The following is a 17,896-nucleotide window of genomic DNA, read 5'->3' as shown; positions in this document are numbered from 1 at the left end:
GTCTGCAGTGAGGGGTTGGAGGCAGACTCCTTTGATAGTGAGACAATGGACATCCTCACCCCTGCTGAGAAATCCCTGTTGATACCTGTAGAGCTAATCAGAGAGTTCATTCTCACCTCTGTGGGTGCAAAGCACCGGCCTAAACTAGCCTCGCTTCGTTGGTCTAGCATGCCGAGGCTGGTGAAATCTCTGCGTGTCATCCTCGGACGGAAGGGGAAGGGGAAGGGGAAGAGGAATGCTGTGTCGGGGAAATGACAGACGGCAGCTGAAATCCTTTCTGGATGACCTGGTGAGGGACATCACAGTGGGAAGCAGCCTCGCTCCTTCGGGAGACGGTGGGTCACAGGGTGACGTTGGCACCACTCGGGCCCGGAAAGCAAAGATCATTCTTGCTTCTTCTCAGGATAGTGTGGTTGAGGGCGACTCCGCTCTCACCGGGAAGGGTATTGTTGCTGAGGCCTAGTAAACTCCCAACATGAAGCTCACTGTAGCTGGTCTAAATGTCAATGGTAGCAATGGTTCTCTCCGCAGAGAAAACAATTTCGCAGTCTTCAGGGATGGGAGATACGCGGTGAATTTCCTGTAGGGAACCCATACCATCCCGGGGGTCGAGTCCGCTTGGCTACTGGAGTAGCAAGGAGGGGTCTACATGAGCCTCCTCAGCTCCATCTCTAGCGGGGTGACGATCCTGTTGTCCTCGACCTTCCAGCCGGAAATGGTTAAAGCTCGAGATGTCGAGCCCGGCCGCCTGCTCCATCTGGCCGTGCGCCTGGCTGCTGTACCTCTGCATTTCAACAACGTGTCTGCCTTGAGGGGCGGGGTGATGCTGACGCACCTATTCCCTATTCCGTCAGCAGTCCACTCTACTGAGCTCCATCGATCCTGGGGTTGGGGACTTCAAATGTACCTTCGAGGTGGGGAACCTCTGCAGTCTCCAGCGCGACACAGCATCGGCAAAGAAGCTGAAGGAGTTAATCGGCTCCTTTGACTTGGTGGACGCCTGGCGGTATCTACTTCCTGAATCTGGAGCCTTCTCCAGAAGGTCTAGAGGGAGAGATTCCCGAATAGATCGCCTCTATGTCTCTGTAGCATACAGCTCCCTGCGATGGCAACCTGAAAGTGGCAAATGCCGTCCTCGAACCATCACCTTGTGTGGATGGAATTTGCCCCTCGGCACTGTGAGGCGTCGTGGCATCAGCGCCGGACTCCGGAGCGAAGGGTCCCGAGTTCAAGGCCAGCCGGCTCCCTTGCACGCTTTCCATCCGTGCTGGGTTGAGCGTCGAGCTGGCAACTCGACCCCGTAAAAATAAAACTGGAGAATGCCACAGAAACGCCATGAGCAATCACCAGAAAGATCGGTGCAAAAGCTTGTCATGACGGCGCCCGAAGACTCCACCAGGAGTTAAGGACATTCTTCTTCTTCTACTCTGAGCTGGGATCCAGGCACTGGCGCTGTGAGAGGAAAGCCGTCTCCGAGCGTTCTTGGAAGCCTGGAGGGAAAGACAGGGTTAATTGTTTTTATGTCGGGAGTACACAGAGACTGAACGGTTTGAGAGAACATTGCCTAACCCAGTGTATCGGAGGGGTCGTGACTGTCACGTGACATCACTGCCCACTACCCGGTCGGAAGGCACGTCACCTGCCAATCAAGGTTTGACCCCTCCTCGCCCATCAATGCACTGTTACGGACCCGCAGGTTTCGTTCACTGTGGACTGTCACTTTAACAGAGCGCTTCAGTGAGGCAGGACTATGATGTTGTTCACTGACCGACTCGCAGCTTGTTTACCTTTAAAACAAGGACACAGACAGTCACGGTCAGGAGTCGGAAGAAGAGAGAGAGAGAGGAGCGAACCTGGAAAAGGCAGCAGTTCCAGCTTGTCGAGGCTGGGGATTTGGAACTCTGCTACACCCACAAGGGTGGGGTGATCATCGATCCGGTGCACATCGGATGTGTGGCTGTCACTCCGTATAGTCCAAAGGAGTGGATCTGGGAATGTCCTGTGGGGCCACTCGAAGTTACCCCCTGCCTGGGTGTGTGATCTGGTAACCCCTTGAAGGCGGCATCCCTGTGACAGATCACTCTGGTGGTAATTCGTGTGTGGCTTTGGAACGGCTCGACGGAGGATTTTCCACCACTGATGTTTATTAATTACCACTGTGGAATTCGGCGTGATTGCCTTCTCTCTACGTTTTACCTCTCGTTATCATCGCTGTGTGTATGTTATTCCGAGCACGTCTGTCTTTCTCTAGTTCTGTACAGTCACATACAGCGTTAACCTTAGAAATAGTTAAGTGTAAGACTTCCATTAAGATATAGCACTTTCCTTCTCACTCTGTTACATGTAATGCTTGGCGAGTGGCGTGGATCCGAGGGGTAGACTGTATTGGAGGGGTCGTGACTGTCACGTGACAAACCTACCCACCACCTGGTCAAGGCACACCACCTGCCAAATACACACCTCACCATTGGCCCCTTTAATTAGCCTTGTACTTGGCCTCGAGCAATCGGCCTTTGTAATCGACTTAACTCTGCTGGCACGGAGCCTTTGGCCCCTCTGTAAATCATCCGGGCTGGACCCTCTATCCCTGAGCACTATAAAGGGAGCCGCGTGTGCTTTCCCTTTTCCATCTCCGAGAGACCACCCTGCTTCACTCCAGGCTGACAACCGTGGAACGGCGCTGGAGAAATTGTTAGTGAGCTGTGCATTGAATAGGGTTGGGAGCGTTGATTACTCTCTTTCATATCACAGAGCTGTGCCTGCACAGGGTCAAGGGCTGGCGGATATCGTATAGAATTTTCCTTTGTGTGTTTGCGTGTGTGTGCGGGTGTTATGCGCGTGCACTTTGTTCCCAGGCGATATTCCCACGTTCGTTAGTAATTGTCCGTGTGTTTTATTGCCGAACCGACTTTCCCCACGACTGCTGTAAATTGTGCGTGTTGCTTCTGTTGCCGTTTTCCCACGTTTGCCTTCTGTAAATAAAATCACTTTCTGTCCAAAGTCCTTGCTTCTGAGACATATCGAATCTGTTTCCCCACTTACAACACTTGCTCAGCCAATTTACATTTTTTTACGTTCATGCAATATGGGTGTTGTTTAATCGGTTTGGCTTGACCAATATCTACGTCATGGACTGCAACCGCGGTTTGCTTGGGAACATCGGGAAATAAATCCTTAAACTTCAGAATTAATTCTTTCAGCTGTTGCTGTTGCTTTGGCTGCAGATGAGCCAACTTGTTATCAATGTTTTCCAGAACAACCGAGTTCATTTGCCTAACTGGGACCATGTTTGGCTTGTGAAAAGTCTCAGATGAGTCAATTGTTTCATTCTCAGGGTTACCAGATTCATATGTTTTGACAACAACACTCACAGACGGTGCCTGCTTGTCAAAATTAGGCTTTATCATATTTATGTGTACCACCTGTGTTAGTTTATGTCAGTCGGGCGTTTTAATAACATAATTCACATCATTAATTTGAGAGACTATTTCATACGGTCTGTTGAATTTCGCCAGAAGTGGATTTGTCAACATTGGAGATAAGGCAAGCACCTTATTTTCTTTTGCAAGCCCGCTTATCAAACCAACACTTCATTTTGTTTTGAGAAATCTTTGTTTTGTCTCAATAGACTACAGGCTTGATGTAGTTTATTTCTGAACTTCTAAACATAGTCTAACAAGTTAACATGTACATCCCCATCAATCCACTGTTCCTTTAACAAGGTCAAAGGTCCCCTCACTCTCTGACCAAATACAAGTTCAAATGGACTAAAGCCCAGTGATCTCTGTACAGACTCTCTTACTGCAAACAAAAATAAATATATACCTTCATCCCAGTCTTTTCCATTTTCAACATTTTAATGTCATAATCATTGCTTTGAGGGTAGAATGAAATTTTTCTAAAGCCCCTTGTGATTCTGGATGGTATGCAGATTATGCAAATTGTTCAGCTCCCAGTTCATAAACTACCTGCTGGAATAATCCAGATGTAAAATCACGTACTTGATCAGACTGGATTTCTTTAGGCAAAGCAGAAAATGTAGAAAACTTGGTAAGAGCCTTCGCCACAGTTTTAGCTTTAACATTTCTGTGAGGTATTGCCTCTGGGAATCTGGATGCAGTACACATAATAGTTAGCAGATATTGATGGCCAGCTTTAGTCTTTGGCAATGGGTCAACACAATCCACTATAAATTTTGAAAAGGGTTCACCAAATGCAGGTATAGACCACAGTGGGGCACTGGGGTGACCTGATCAGGTTTACCCACAACTTGACAAGTGTGACAGGTTCTGCAAAAGCTCATAACATCTTTCCACAGATTAGGCCAGTAGAATTATTTCATAATCCTGTTTACCGTTTTATTCACTCCAAAATGGCCACCTAAGGGTATACTGTGGGCCAAAGTTAAAATTTCAGCCCTATAAACTTAAGGAACTATAACTTGGTGAACAATTGCCCATTCCTCACTCGCTGGCATAGCAGGTGGCCTCCACTTCCGCATTAACACACCATCCTTGAAATAATACCCTGCTGGCACTTTCTTAATCTCATCATCTGCGAGAGCTGTTTCTTTTAAAGCTTCAATCTCAGGGTCTTGGTTCTGTTCTGCTGTAAGCTCTCCCGCATCGGCAGACATTTTAGCCATACTTCGAGTTCCTGTGCAGGAAGGATAAATGTTAAAATCCATCTGTGGGTCTTCACTGGTTGGTTAGTTGTCAACAGCACTGCAGGAACAACTTTACCATTGGCCAGGTCATTCCCGAACAGCAAAGTAACATCTTCCACCGGTAAACTGGAGCATAATCCGATCTTAACAGGTCCCGAAACCAATCCTGACTGTAAAGTTACCTTGTGCAATGGCACAGAAACCATGCCGTTCCCAATGCCTTTAATAAGATTTACCTCACCAGTGTTAGTCTCATCACCAAACTTTAGAACGCTGTCTAATATAAGTGACTGAGAAGCCGCAGTATCTCGAAAAATTTTCACTGGAAATATGGTTCACCCTTCTTTTACTAATAAAAATCCATCTGACATAAAATGATCGAACACCTTCTTAACTTGGTCAGACCTCTCAGACCTTAACTAAGCAAACAGAATGTTCAGAACCCTGTGGGTTTACAGGTGCTTCAACAGACTGATCACAGGCATTCGGGACTGCCTCCTTTTCCTTTTCCATCTTCAGGACAGAACAATCAGCCATCACATGACCAGCTTTCTTACAATAGTAACAAGTAAGACCAGAGTATTTCTCCTTCAACTGTTTCCCTTCATCCTTACTCTTGTCACTAGTCCCAGCTTTAATTTCTGGTTTACCCTGGTGATCCCTGCTACTCTTTTGGAAGCTGTTATTCGGGATAAATTTAACCTTATGAGTTAGAGCAAACTCATCTGCTAATCGAGCAGAGTCCTGCAAAGTGGCAGCATCTTTTTCATCTAAATATGTCTTTGTGTCATCAGGGACGCACCTTTAGAATTCTTCAATTAAAACCAATTCTTTCAAGCTGTTAAAATTATCATTCACATTTTTATATGTGCACCAGCGGTCAAAACACACAGACTTCTCATAAGCAAAATCCATAAAAGTCTGGTTCACAGATTTCCTCAAATTTCTAAACTTTTGCCTGTATGATTCTGGGACAAACTCATAAGCTTTGAGCACAGCCTGTTTCACTATGTCACAATCAGCTGCTTCATCAACAATCAAAGCAGAATAGGCTTGCTGAGCCTTCCCCTGAATTACACTTTGTAAGAGAATAGGCCAAACCTCTTCTGGCCACTTTAAACTCTGAGCAACCTTTTCAAAATGCTGAAAGTATTTATCAATCTCGGCCTCGTCAAATTGAGGGACCAATTTAACTTCCCAATTGGCCTCAAATTTATCACCAGAGACCAACGCTGGACTCCTTTGCTGCAACCTCTTTATCATTTCCAGCTCGAACAGCCTCTGTCTTTCTGTTTCCTCCCTCTATTTTTCTGCCTCTTCTCTGTTTTTCTGCTTCTCTAGCCTCAATCTGCTTCTGCCTTTCAGCCTCCAGTTTAATTTTTCTCACTTGTACTGGAGCTCAAGCTCACTAGGTTTACTTTCAGGAAACACCTCCAACTTGTCCACTTTAAACACACCCTCAAATTCATAATGTTCAGCTATTACCCTCTGCATCTGTGCCCTCCTCATTGTCAATTTCACCTTAGCAAGTTTTACCCTTCTAGCAAGGCTCAACAACTCAATCCTTCTGGCATCCTCTAATGCCTCAGAGGCTGGTGCTTCCAGACAGCTATCAGCATCCATTTCTGCTGATTTTCCACACACAAATAAATGAAAAGGGATGAAATTGATAATTAATGAATACACCCCCAAATCTGTTCATATACTGGATGCAGGCCCCAATTTTGTTATGAATCATAACATTTTAGAAACGAACCAGCAGCAATAGACTATACCTGGAGTCTGTTTTTGATCTTAAAACTATCTGTATTAGAATCTACTTGTAATATAGTAACTAAAGCAAGATAAACAAAAGTTAACAGTGTTATGTGTATATATGTGTTTAAATAAAACTCCCAAACTATTGAGCTCGGGGGAAATAAGGCTTGGAGTATTGGGATGGTACAGTATGAAAGTGCAGTTCATCCATGGAATAGGTGATGAGAGAGATATTTGTAATCCAGGGTAAATGTTGAGAGAAAGCAATTATGTCGAATTCCACAGGTTCCATGGTGGAAAAATGAGAGAACAGTCGCTGTAGATTTTATTTGTCGTCGTTCCAAACTCTCATACGATTTATCACCGAAAGTGACTTGTCACAAGGGGTTTCGTCTTCAAATGAATTACCACACCACACCCAGGCAAGGGTTAACACATCAGTGGTTTTCACAGGACACCCCAAATCAGATCCACTCCTATGGATCAAACGAGGTGACAACTACACATTCGATGTACGGTGAATCGATAATTAACCCACCCTTGTGTGCATAGGAAAGTTCCAAACAGTGACCCTTGGCCACAAGTTCCCTTGTTTCGATCCTTCAGTTTTCCCTAGTTGGTCTCCGTCTGACTCTGAGTGTCTGTGTCCTTGGTTAAAACTAAACAAGCTGCGAGTGATGTAAACAAGCTGCAAGTCAGACTGATCCACCTTCTTAATCTCTTGATCTCTCTTAAAATGCCAGTCCACAGCAAACAAAACCCAGGGATTCATAACTATGGCCACTCCCCATTGTGAACTGACTGGTGAGCCAGTAGTTGGGACGACTGAGTGAATCCCTTCCCACTGACTGAGCAAGTGAACGGCTTCTCCACAGTGTGAACTTGCTGATGTCTCTGTAGGTTGGACGATCCAGCGAATCTCTTCCCACATTTTGAGCAGGCGAACGGCCTTTCCCCTGTGTGAACTCGCTGGTGTTTCAGTAGTTGGAATGACAGAGTGAATCGTTTCCCACAGACTGAGCAAGTGAACGGCTTCTCCCCAGTGTGAATTCGCTGGTGTGCCTGTAGGGTGGAAGATTGAGTGAATCTCTTCCCACATTCTGAGCAGGTGAAGGGCTTCTCCCCAGTGTGAACTCGCTGATGTCTCTGCAGGTGGGATGACTGAGTGAATCCCTTCCCACATTCTGAGCAGGTGAACGGCTTCTCCCCAGTGTGAACTCGATGATGTACCAGTAGGCAGGATGAATCCGTGAATCCCTTCCCACATTCTGAGCAGGTGAACGACTTCTCCCCAGTGTGAACTCGCTGATGTTTCTGCCGGGTGGATGAATCAGTGAATCCCTTTCCACAGACTGAGCAGGTGAACGGCTTCTCCCCAGTGTGAACTCGCTGATGAACCTTCAGATGGGATGACTGAGTGAATCCCTTCCCACATTCTGAGCAGGTGAAGGGCCTCTCCCCTGTGTGAACTCGCTGATGACTCAGTAGGCTGGATGACTGAGTAAATCCCTTCCCACATTCTGAGCAGGGGAATGGCCTCTCCGCAGTGTGAACTGGCCGATGATTCTGTAGGTTGCATAAGTGAGTGAAGCTCTTCCCACATTCTGAGCAGGTGAACGGCTTCTCCCTAGTGTGAACTCGCTGGTGTCTCTGCAGGTGGGATGACTGACTGAATCCCTTCCCACATTCTGAGCAGGTGAATGGCTTCTCCCCAGTGTGGACTCGCTGATGATTCTGTAGGTTGGATAACTCAGTGAATCTCTTTCCACATTCTGAGCAGGCGAACGGCTTCTCCCCAGTGTGAACTCGCTGATGACTCAGCAGGTGGGATGATTTAATGAATCTCTTCCCACAGAATGAGCAGGTGAATGGCCGCTCCCTGGTGTGAACTCGCTGGTGAGCCATTAAGTCAGATGACTGAGTGAATCTTTTCCCAGAAATTCAGCAGATGACCAGCCTCTGCCTGGTGTGAACTGACTGGTGTGTCCACAGGTGGGAATACTGAGTGAATCCTTTGTCACCCACAGAACAGGTGAATGGCCTTGCCCAGTGTGAACTTGTTAATGTACCTTCAGTTGAGATGACCGAGTGAATCCATTCCCACTGTCTGAGAAGGTGAACGGCCTTTCTCCTGTGTAAAATGACGGGTGTGCCAGTTGGTCAGTTAACCGAGTGAATCCCTCCCCACAGTCTGAACAGGAAGGATGGTTGGTTGAATCCCTTGCTCCACTTCTTAAATATATAGACAGAGACAACAAAACTGGTGTGTCATGTTTGAGCTTCCTGGAGACAAATTCCTTCTTGTTTTTAATCTGTAAAAAGATTTGCAAAATCCATCAATGCATTTAGGACAATACTTCCGTTGAAATTACTTGAGTTGCCAAGGTTTGATCTGGTATCACACTGTTACAATGAGGTTCAACTTAAGTCTGTTAAAAAGGATTTGGAGTGAATTTTTGTATTATTTCAGGTTCTTGTCACAGTCATAGAAAATTACAACACAGACACAGGTACTTTGGGCCATCCAGTTTATGCTGATCTATTTAAATTGCCCATTCCCATACCCTTACCATCCAGGTTTCTACACAAACCTCTTAAATGTTGAAATCGAGCTCGCATGCACCACTTGTGCTGGCTGCTCATTCCACACCCGGATGACCGTCTGTGTGAAGAAGTTTCCCCTCATGTTCCCCTTAACATTTCACCTTTCACCCTTAACCCATGGCCTCTGATTGTAGTCCCACCCAATCTCAGTGGAGAAAGCCAGCTTGCATTAACACTATCTATGCCCCTCTATCACAATCAAATCTCACCTCAATCTTCTACATTCCAAGGAATAAAGTCTGGACCTGTTTAATCTTTCCTTATAACCCAAGTCCTACAGACCTAGCAACTTTATTGTGAATTTTCTCTGAACTCTCTGAACCTCTTTTACAGCTTTCCTGTAGGCAGGTGACCAAAACCGCACACAATACTCTAAATTAGGCCTCACCAATGATTTCAACAAGTGTACATAAAATCCATCTATTGTTGTCAGTACTTTGATTCATGAAGGCCATTGGGCTGAAATCTTTTTTTCCGTCTCTATCTAACTGTGATACCAATTTCAGTTAATTAAGGACCTGTATTCCCAGGTCCCTTTCTTCTACAACACTCCTCCGTGCCCGACCAGTAACTGTGAAAGACCTCCCTTGGTAGGTCCTACCAACATGCAACACCTCACACTTGTCTGCATTGAATTCTGTTTTCCATTTCTCAAGCCATATTTCCACCTGGTCCAGTTCGCACTGCAACCCATGATAGTCTTCTCACAGTCCACTGAATCCCCAGTCTCCGTTTCATCCGCAAACTTGCTGATCCCTAACCAGCTTATTATCCAGATTACTGATACAGATGACAAATAACAACAGATCCAGCACTGATCCCTGTGGCAACCACTAGTCACAGGCCTCCAGTCAGAGAGGCAACCATCTGCTACCACACTCTGGCTTCTCCCAAGGACAGTGTCTCATCTAATTTACTGTCTCATCTTGAATGCTGAGTGACTGAACCTTCTTGACCAACCTCCCATATGAGACTTTGTCAAGTGCCTTGCTAAAGTCCATGTAGACAACATCTGCTGCTTTGCATTCATCCACTTACCTGATAACTTCCTCGAGAGACTCGATAAGTTTGGCTAGAGCGATGCTGTCTATACTTTATCAGTCCACACCTATCCAAATACTTACAGTATATATCTGGTTCCTGCACCAACATTCCAATAACTTTCCCAGTTCTGATGTCAAGCTCACCAACATATAATTTCCTAGTTTATTTTTACAGCCTTTCTTGAACAGCAGAACAACAATGCCTGTCCTCCAATCCTCCAGTACCTCACCTGTCACTAAGGATGATTTCAATATCTGTGCTTAGGCCCTGATAATTTCTGCACTTGTCTTCCGCAGGGTCCTAGTGAACAACTTGTCAGGCCCTGGGGATTGATCCATGCTAATTTGCCTCAAGACAGCAAACCCCTCCACCTCTGTAATCTGTACAGGGTCCATGAAGTTGATGCAGCTTTGCCTCACTTCTATAGACTCTGTGTTCATCTCTTGAGTAAATACGGATGCAAAAAAAATCTCCCCAAGTCTATGTTATCCCTTTATATGGATTACCATTCTGATCTTCCAGAGAATTAATTTTTTCCCTTGCAATCTTTTTACTCTTAACATATCTGCAGAATCCCTGAGGATTCTCCTTCACCTTGTCTACTGGGGCAACCTCATGCCTTTATTTCTTTCATAAGTGTTCACTTGAATTTCCTGTATTTCATAAGTACCCCATTTGTTCCTATCTGCCTGTACCTGGTATGCACCTCCTTTTTATTGATCAGGGAGAGGAAAGCCAAAGGGGTGATAGATCTGCATGGAGGGAGGTGGGGGTAAGGAGGGTTAAACGAAAGTTGCAGGGGGAATGGGAGCCTGAATAACAGAACAGAGAGTGGAGAGATTGTGGAGACAGATGTTGTTCAGGCCTCAGACAAAGTCAGGAATGAAAAAGTTGAGCATGGTGCAGTGAATATGCTGAGCCCAGTATATTTCAGTACAAGGAGGAGTGTAGGAAAGGCGGATGTGTTCAGGGCATGGATCAACACTAGGATCTGGCAACTGTGGACTGGGACAGGCTGCTTTATGGCAAAGGTGTGCTTGGTAAATGGGAGGCTTCAAAGCGAAATTTTGAAAGTAGTAAGCGGGTATGTCAGAATAAAAGGTAAAGATAGAAACTGTAGGGAAACTTGGATTGTACGAGATATTGAGACCCTGGTAAAGCACAAAATGGAATTGCATAACAGGGATAGGCAGTCAGTTTCTTATGGAGTATAAGAAATGCAAGAGAACACATAAGAAATCAATCAGGATGGTTAAAAGATGGCATGAGGTTGCCGTCACAGAAAAGGCGAAGGATAATCCTCAGGGATTCTAGTGATAGATTAAGAGCAAAAGGATTGCAAGGCACAAAGTTGGTCCTCTGGAAGACCAGAATGGCAATCCACGTGTGGAAACAAAGCAGATGGGGGAGATCTTAAATATTTTTCCATCTCTATTTACTCAGGAGATGGACAAAGGATCTATGGGAGTGTGGAAAAGTGGCATTAACCATTTCAACCCTGGGGGAAAAAAACACTCCTCTGGCCACTCACACGCTCAATACCCCTCATCATTTTATACACCAAAAAATGTCTCTAAATATAAACAAGGAAATTATACATTGCACAATCTACTTTCCATGATTCAGTACATTTACACAGACAGGTGTGTAAAAAGGGCCCAACGAATATCGGGGACAAACAGGCCCAATTCACCAGAACCACAAACTGTTCCTGCTGCTACCATCCAGGAAACGGTACCACAGCAAAAGGACCAACAGTCTTTGGCACATCATCTTCCACCAGGTCATCAGACTGATTAATTCATGCTGATACAATTGCATTTCGATGTTATATTGACTGTCCTATGTACAAACTATCTATTATAAATTACTATAAATTACACATTGCACATTTAGATGATGTAAGGTATATATTTCTACTCCTCATGTTTATGAAATATGTATCTAATAAAGTCAAATCAATTCACCCTCTCCACTATCTGTTCTGTCATTCTGGCTCCCATTCCCCCTACAACTTATTTTAACCACATCACCCCCTCCCCTGCTCACTATCACTAGCAAGTCTTACCACTAGGATATTTGTCCCCTCTTGTTCTGTTCCTCTAACTAACGAAACCCCTATCAGTCTTTTGACTTTCATCTGCCAGGTAATTACCCCCACAGCTTCTGAAGTGGTCCGCCTGTTGTTGTGTGAAATGGCCACAAGAGTACTCTGCGTTGCCTATTTAACCTCATTCCCCTTCCTGACTCTCACCCATTTCCTGTGTCCTGCACCTTGGGAGTAACTCACCTCCCTTCATGTCATATCTATCACCCCCTCCAACTGCTGGATGATATGGAATTCACCCATTTCAAGCAGCTCATTGAAGTGCAGGGTTACAAGTTGCAGCTGGATGCACATCTTGTAGGGGAGGGCATCAGGGACACTGCAGGTCTCCCCTCCTTCCCTCGAATACCCCTCTAATTTGTAATAACCAGTGTGCAGATAAATCTTGGGACTGTGTATTTTTTACCCAGTGACAGCTAGCAAATCACTGTCAATAGGAACTTTGATCTCCTCTGGGTTTGATCGAGTTCATCTGCACTCTCACACAACCTATGTAGCAGGCCTGTAACAGGAAATGCAGGAGTTTCTCACCAAAGCTTTTGCACATTGTCCATATGTGGTTTGCTTGCTAAATGACGCTTTAAGAAGTCAGATTTCCAAATATCACTCCACTTCTTCCCACTTGCAAATTCTCCAGCAACTTTTGCATCACCAAAATGCAAACAGGCATCACTAGTTTCTGTGTTCTACATAAATATTCCCCCTGAACACTCCCCCAATGACTGACGGTGGTGAACTCAGTGAATGAAATCCCAATGAATATGAAGGGAAGGGCAGTAGTCTGTCTCCCTGGAGTCTGGCACATTTCTGATGTGAAAGCTACTTGTTGCCCAGGGCAAAGGTGTTTGATATCATTGCGAACCCAGAGAGAATGGGACAAAACATGTTCTCACCGGTAGAAAAGTCCAGAGCAAGAGGAGGTAAAGGAAGCAACACACACAAAATACTGGAGGAGCTCAGCAGGCCAGGCAGCATCTATGGAAAAGAGTACGAATGGTGAGTTCCACCGGCATTTTGTGTGTATTGTTTGGATTTCCAGCATCTGCAGATTTTCTCTTGTTAGTAATTGGAGGTAGAACAAAGGCGATTTTCTCAACTTGTGATGTAAAAGATTTTGTTCCCTTTCTCCGAGTTCCTAATCCTTGCATTTAGATAGCTGGAGCTCAGCTCTGTCTGAGAGATCCATCGGTTCCCATTCCCTCATCAGCCGGAAGCTCCCCGGGGCCCGTATACGGATCGTGGAGCTGAGAGAGAGGGAAGAGGGCAGGATTGTCCCGGGATTGCTGCCCACGGTGTCCGAAATTCAGAGGAATTATCCTGAAGTCGGTATTTAAGATAAAAACACAATTAATCGCTCTTACCTACAACCGACATTTTCAAAGCCTTCTGTGCACTGCGCGCATGCGTGAAAGTCAGGGACGTCCTCAGCCTGACGCCTGCGCATTTCATCGGCGCTTCAGCGCCGGCGAAATTCTTAACGAATTGCCCTATGGGTAATCACGGTGCCATTAAACATTTCTGCAAGCACCATTTCAATATCCATACCTCATTTTTTTTTTATCTTGGGTATAGAAAAAATCTGCAGCTGTTTTAACGCAGAAAGCGGCTCCCATAAGCAATATACTCAATATCAACGTGTATCTAATGCCAAAGTAAAATGCAGATATAAAACATAGGAGATTCTGCAGTTGCTGGAAATACTGAGAAAACATTTTCTATGTATTCCTCTCCAAAATTTCTGCCTTATCTGTTGATTTCCACCTGTGTTTTGCAGAAATTAACCACCTTTTTTTTCGATCAACCAGTTTCCAAATGCTTCTAATCTTTCACTTTTAACCACATCGTGCTGGTCTTATTCGTCCTCCTCCTCTGGACACCATTTCTCTCTGGAGCCCTCGACTCAGGCTGGCAAATCTTCGGTTTCTGACTCTGCACCATCGAAGATTCACTCGTTAGTCTGCTGTCAGACTTTAGAGGTGCATTGTGTTACGAGACCGCAGGTTCATTTACTGTGAGTGTCGCTTTAAGTGCCTGAGTGAGGCGGGGCTGTGACGTCAGACACAAGCTGCGGGAGCGGGAGAGGGAGAGGGAGAGGGAGACAAGCTGTTGGAACTTCAGCGTGTGACTGCTATAGACTGCAACTCTTCCATGCCCAAAAGGTTGGGTTGATCTGTTCATCGGCACGCAGTGCACAACGGATGTGTGACTGTCAGTTCGTATCATCCATATGTGTGGATTTGCTGGAGTATCCTGTGGTATTACTTTTGTTGGTCCTTACCTGGAATCGGGGTGTTCTGTGGTAATCACTTGAAGACGATATTCCTGTGACTGTCACCTGGTGATATTTCTAAGTGGATTTCGGAGCTAATCGACGGATAAGATCTTTGGCGACTGTTATTTCGTTTACCCAGCGTGGAATGTGTGTGGAATTCTTCGTAATTGCCTTCTCTCTACATTCCCTTTATTAGTAACTACGCTATACAGCAATATAAATGCAGATATATCAAACAGGTTAGCAATAATTGTGTGTGTGTGTGTGTGTGTGTGTGTGTGTGTGTGTGTGTGTGTGTGTGGACATAGGAAAACCAAGCTTCTTCACGCCTCGGGGTGAATGGATACCGTCTGACGGTGATGAGTGAAGTTCGGTTCATTTCGTGGGATTGAGTCGGGTAGTGATGGAGAGAGAGAGAGGGAGAGTTTTGAGTCTTCGGGTAAGCTGTCGCCGTCGATAGTCCCGTCGTCCTCCGAAATCCTTTGGAAGTCACCGACTGTGACACTACAAACGATACCGTTCTTCTGTGGTGGAGTTATTAACCCAGGCGAGGGATGGACACACGAATAACTCCCCACCGGTCACAGCCTTTTCACACTGCGAGAGCCACTGATCGATGCTCCGGATCGATCTTCCAAAACCCACCTTTTTCTGTGGACACAACAAAGCTCATTCAGTGTCCAAAACCATGTATCTGGAGGTCTATCAGCGGACCTCCTACTTATCTCATCGTGCTGAGCCCCAGCTGTCCATCAAACAGTTCCTCCCTTCTCTCTCTGTAAGAACACAGAAGCTGACAGAGTCCTTATAAAAGTGGAAACAAGCTTGCAGAGAAACCATAACACCATCTCTCTCTCTCTCTCTCTCTCTCTCTCTCTCTCTCGCTCTCTCCCCCTCTCTTTCTCGCTCTCTCTCTCCCGCTCTCTCTCTCTCTCTCTCTCTCTCTCTCTCTCTCTCTCTCTCTCTCTCTCTCTCTCTCTCTCTCTCTCTCTCTCTCTCTCTCTCTCTCTCTCTCTCTCTCTCTCTCTCTCTCTCCACCTTCCCTCCCTCCCTCTCTCTGTGTCCGGTGTTGATCATCTCCCTCTCTCTTTTCAAAAACACAGTTCATATGGGGTAATTCAGGACCCCGTCACTATACTAATGAAGAGAATGGTTTTAACATCGAAACCAGACTCCGTTAGTGATCTATTGCTGCTGGCACGTAACAATTGCAACAACCCAGCTGTCTGAGGCACAATCCTTTAAAATTGGTGAAAATGACCCAAAACGTTGAAAAGAGCGGGGAAGAAGGAGTTTAACCAACTTCGTCCGGAGCCCTGAAGAACGTCACAACCACCGTGAGCTCATCGTCTTGTTCAGCCCGGAGAAAATCATGCAGGGAATTCAAGCAGGTGTATAAGATGATGAGAGGCATTGGTCGTGTGGATAGTCAGAGGCTTTTTCCCAGGGCTGAAACGGCTAACACGAGGGCGAATAGGTTTAAGCTGCTTGGAAGTAGGTATAGAGGACATGTCAGAGCTAAGTTTTTTAAACAAAGAATGGCGTGTGTGTGGAATGCACCGCCAGCGACGGTAGTAGAGGCGGATACAAAAGGATCTGTTAAGATAGGTACATGGAGCTTAGGAAAATAGATGGCTATGCGGTAGGGTAATTCTAAGCAATTTCTAGAGTAAGTTACATGGTCGGTACAACATTGTGGGACAAAGTATCGATAATATGTTGTAGATTTCTGTGATTCTATGACATTAAAAGGAAATCTCCTATCCCACGGAGAGGTGACTAGATGCATCTCAGGGAGAGTGAGAGGGGAACGGCGGGGGTAGATTTTCATACACTGATATGGAACAGAAATATGGGCAGGGACCAGCTGGGCTGAGTGGCCTCTCAAGCGAGACACGGGATTTGATACAGGATTTATCTTTCACGGGATTTATCTTTCACAGATCCACAATATTAAACACCAGTCTAGTTTAAGGCTACCATCAGCAGAACGGACTCCTCCAATGCTCAGTGACCAGGGTTCAGTCCTGGGTGCGATGAGCAGCCGCAAGAACTGCAGAATCTGACAGTAACAGTCCCTCATGAACCTGCAGCAGCCTTCAGTCACCGTGATGGTTAAACATTTAACACGGAGCTGATTTGAACTTCCTCCCTGTTGTGAAGTTGCTGCTATTGCAGCATCTGGGATGATTGAGTAAAACTCTTTGCTCACTCCGGACAGAAATGTGGCCTCTATTTATTGTGAACTCACCGGAGCATCACAAGGTGGGTTATCTGAATGAGTCTCTTCACACACACGGAGCAGGTGAACGGCCGCTTCCCAGAGCGAAGCTGTTGGTGTATCTGCGATGGCCGACGGAATCCTTTCCAAAATAAGAGCCAGTGAATGACGTCACACTGCTATAAACGTCATGGCGATGTATCCAATCAGATCACGGGCATGGACACGTGCCCGTGCTCTCCTTGTAGCGAGTGGGGCGCTGTCTTCTCCAGCATCTCCGCCTCCACATTCAAGGATCGGCGGCATTCAAGCGCTGATGAACTGACAGATACAGCAGAACTAACGAGCTGTTGTGTTTGTGATTCCCATACACAAATCCTTTGTCTTTTCTACACGGCTAAAAGCTTACAAAGCACGTCGGTAGGTGAAGGACAATATTTCCACTCAGATTATTTAGTTTCCATGGTGCCTTCTGAGAAAAACACTGTCACAACTCAAAACAATTTGGGGGGACAAGACTTCAACTTCTAACTGGCCACAGTTCCGGCATCAGGAACAATATCAAACTCTCTGCCTCCCTCTTTGAATCAAAATGGATCATTCCTCCCCTTCATCAGTCTGTGACTTGGCTCAGTTTGTCTGTCTCCTTCGCGTTCTGAGCATGCGCCACACACCCACTGAGATCACATTTTATTTACACGGCTGTGACTAGAGACTTTCTGATTATTATGTCCCTCCCGGCATTTGACGGTGGTAAACTCAGAGTCAGTAATGGTAGTGACCCTCAGGAGTAGGTGATTAGGCTAAACTGCCGGTAGTGTGTGTCTGGATGAGTGGGTCGTTTTCAGACTGGAAGGAGGTAGCGTTTGGAGTACCCCAGAGATCAGTCCCTGACCACAGTTGTTCACAGTTTAATGTCCTGGCGGAGGGAGCGAGATGTGAGATGTCCCAGTCTGCTGGTGACGCAGAAAGAGTGGAGTTGAGGGAGGGGAGGCTATTCACATGCAATTTCGTAGCTTTGCAATCAGTACATAGTGCACTGTGGGGCTGCAGTGGCGGGTTCCAATCTGCTAATTAGATTTGCTGACGGCAATACATTGATCGACCGAATCCCAAATAATAACGAGGCAGCCGACAGAGAAGAAGTCATCACCCCGACACAGTGGTGTCAAGAAAACAACCTCTCCCTCATTGTGACAAAAACAATGGAGCTGGTTGTGGAAT

At 45.9% G+C, this 17,896-nt stretch overlaps 1 pseudogene; it reads right to left on the bottom strand.

Moving 5' to 3' along the window:
* LOC132388942 (zinc finger protein 208-like) overlaps positions 1-8,694 on the bottom strand; it is a 29,804-nt pseudogene extending 21,110 nt beyond the window's left edge.
* Between the last annotated feature and the right edge of the window lie 9,202 nt (positions 8,695-17,896).

This window comes from Hypanus sabinus, unplaced genomic scaffold, assembly GCF_030144855.1.
Source record: "Hypanus sabinus isolate sHypSab1 unplaced genomic scaffold, sHypSab1.hap1 scaffold_440, whole genome shotgun sequence".
NCBI classification, from domain to species: Eukaryota; Metazoa; Chordata; class Chondrichthyes; order Myliobatiformes; family Dasyatidae; genus Hypanus; species Hypanus sabinus.
This window is presented reverse-complemented; position numbering and strand designations above follow the sequence as displayed.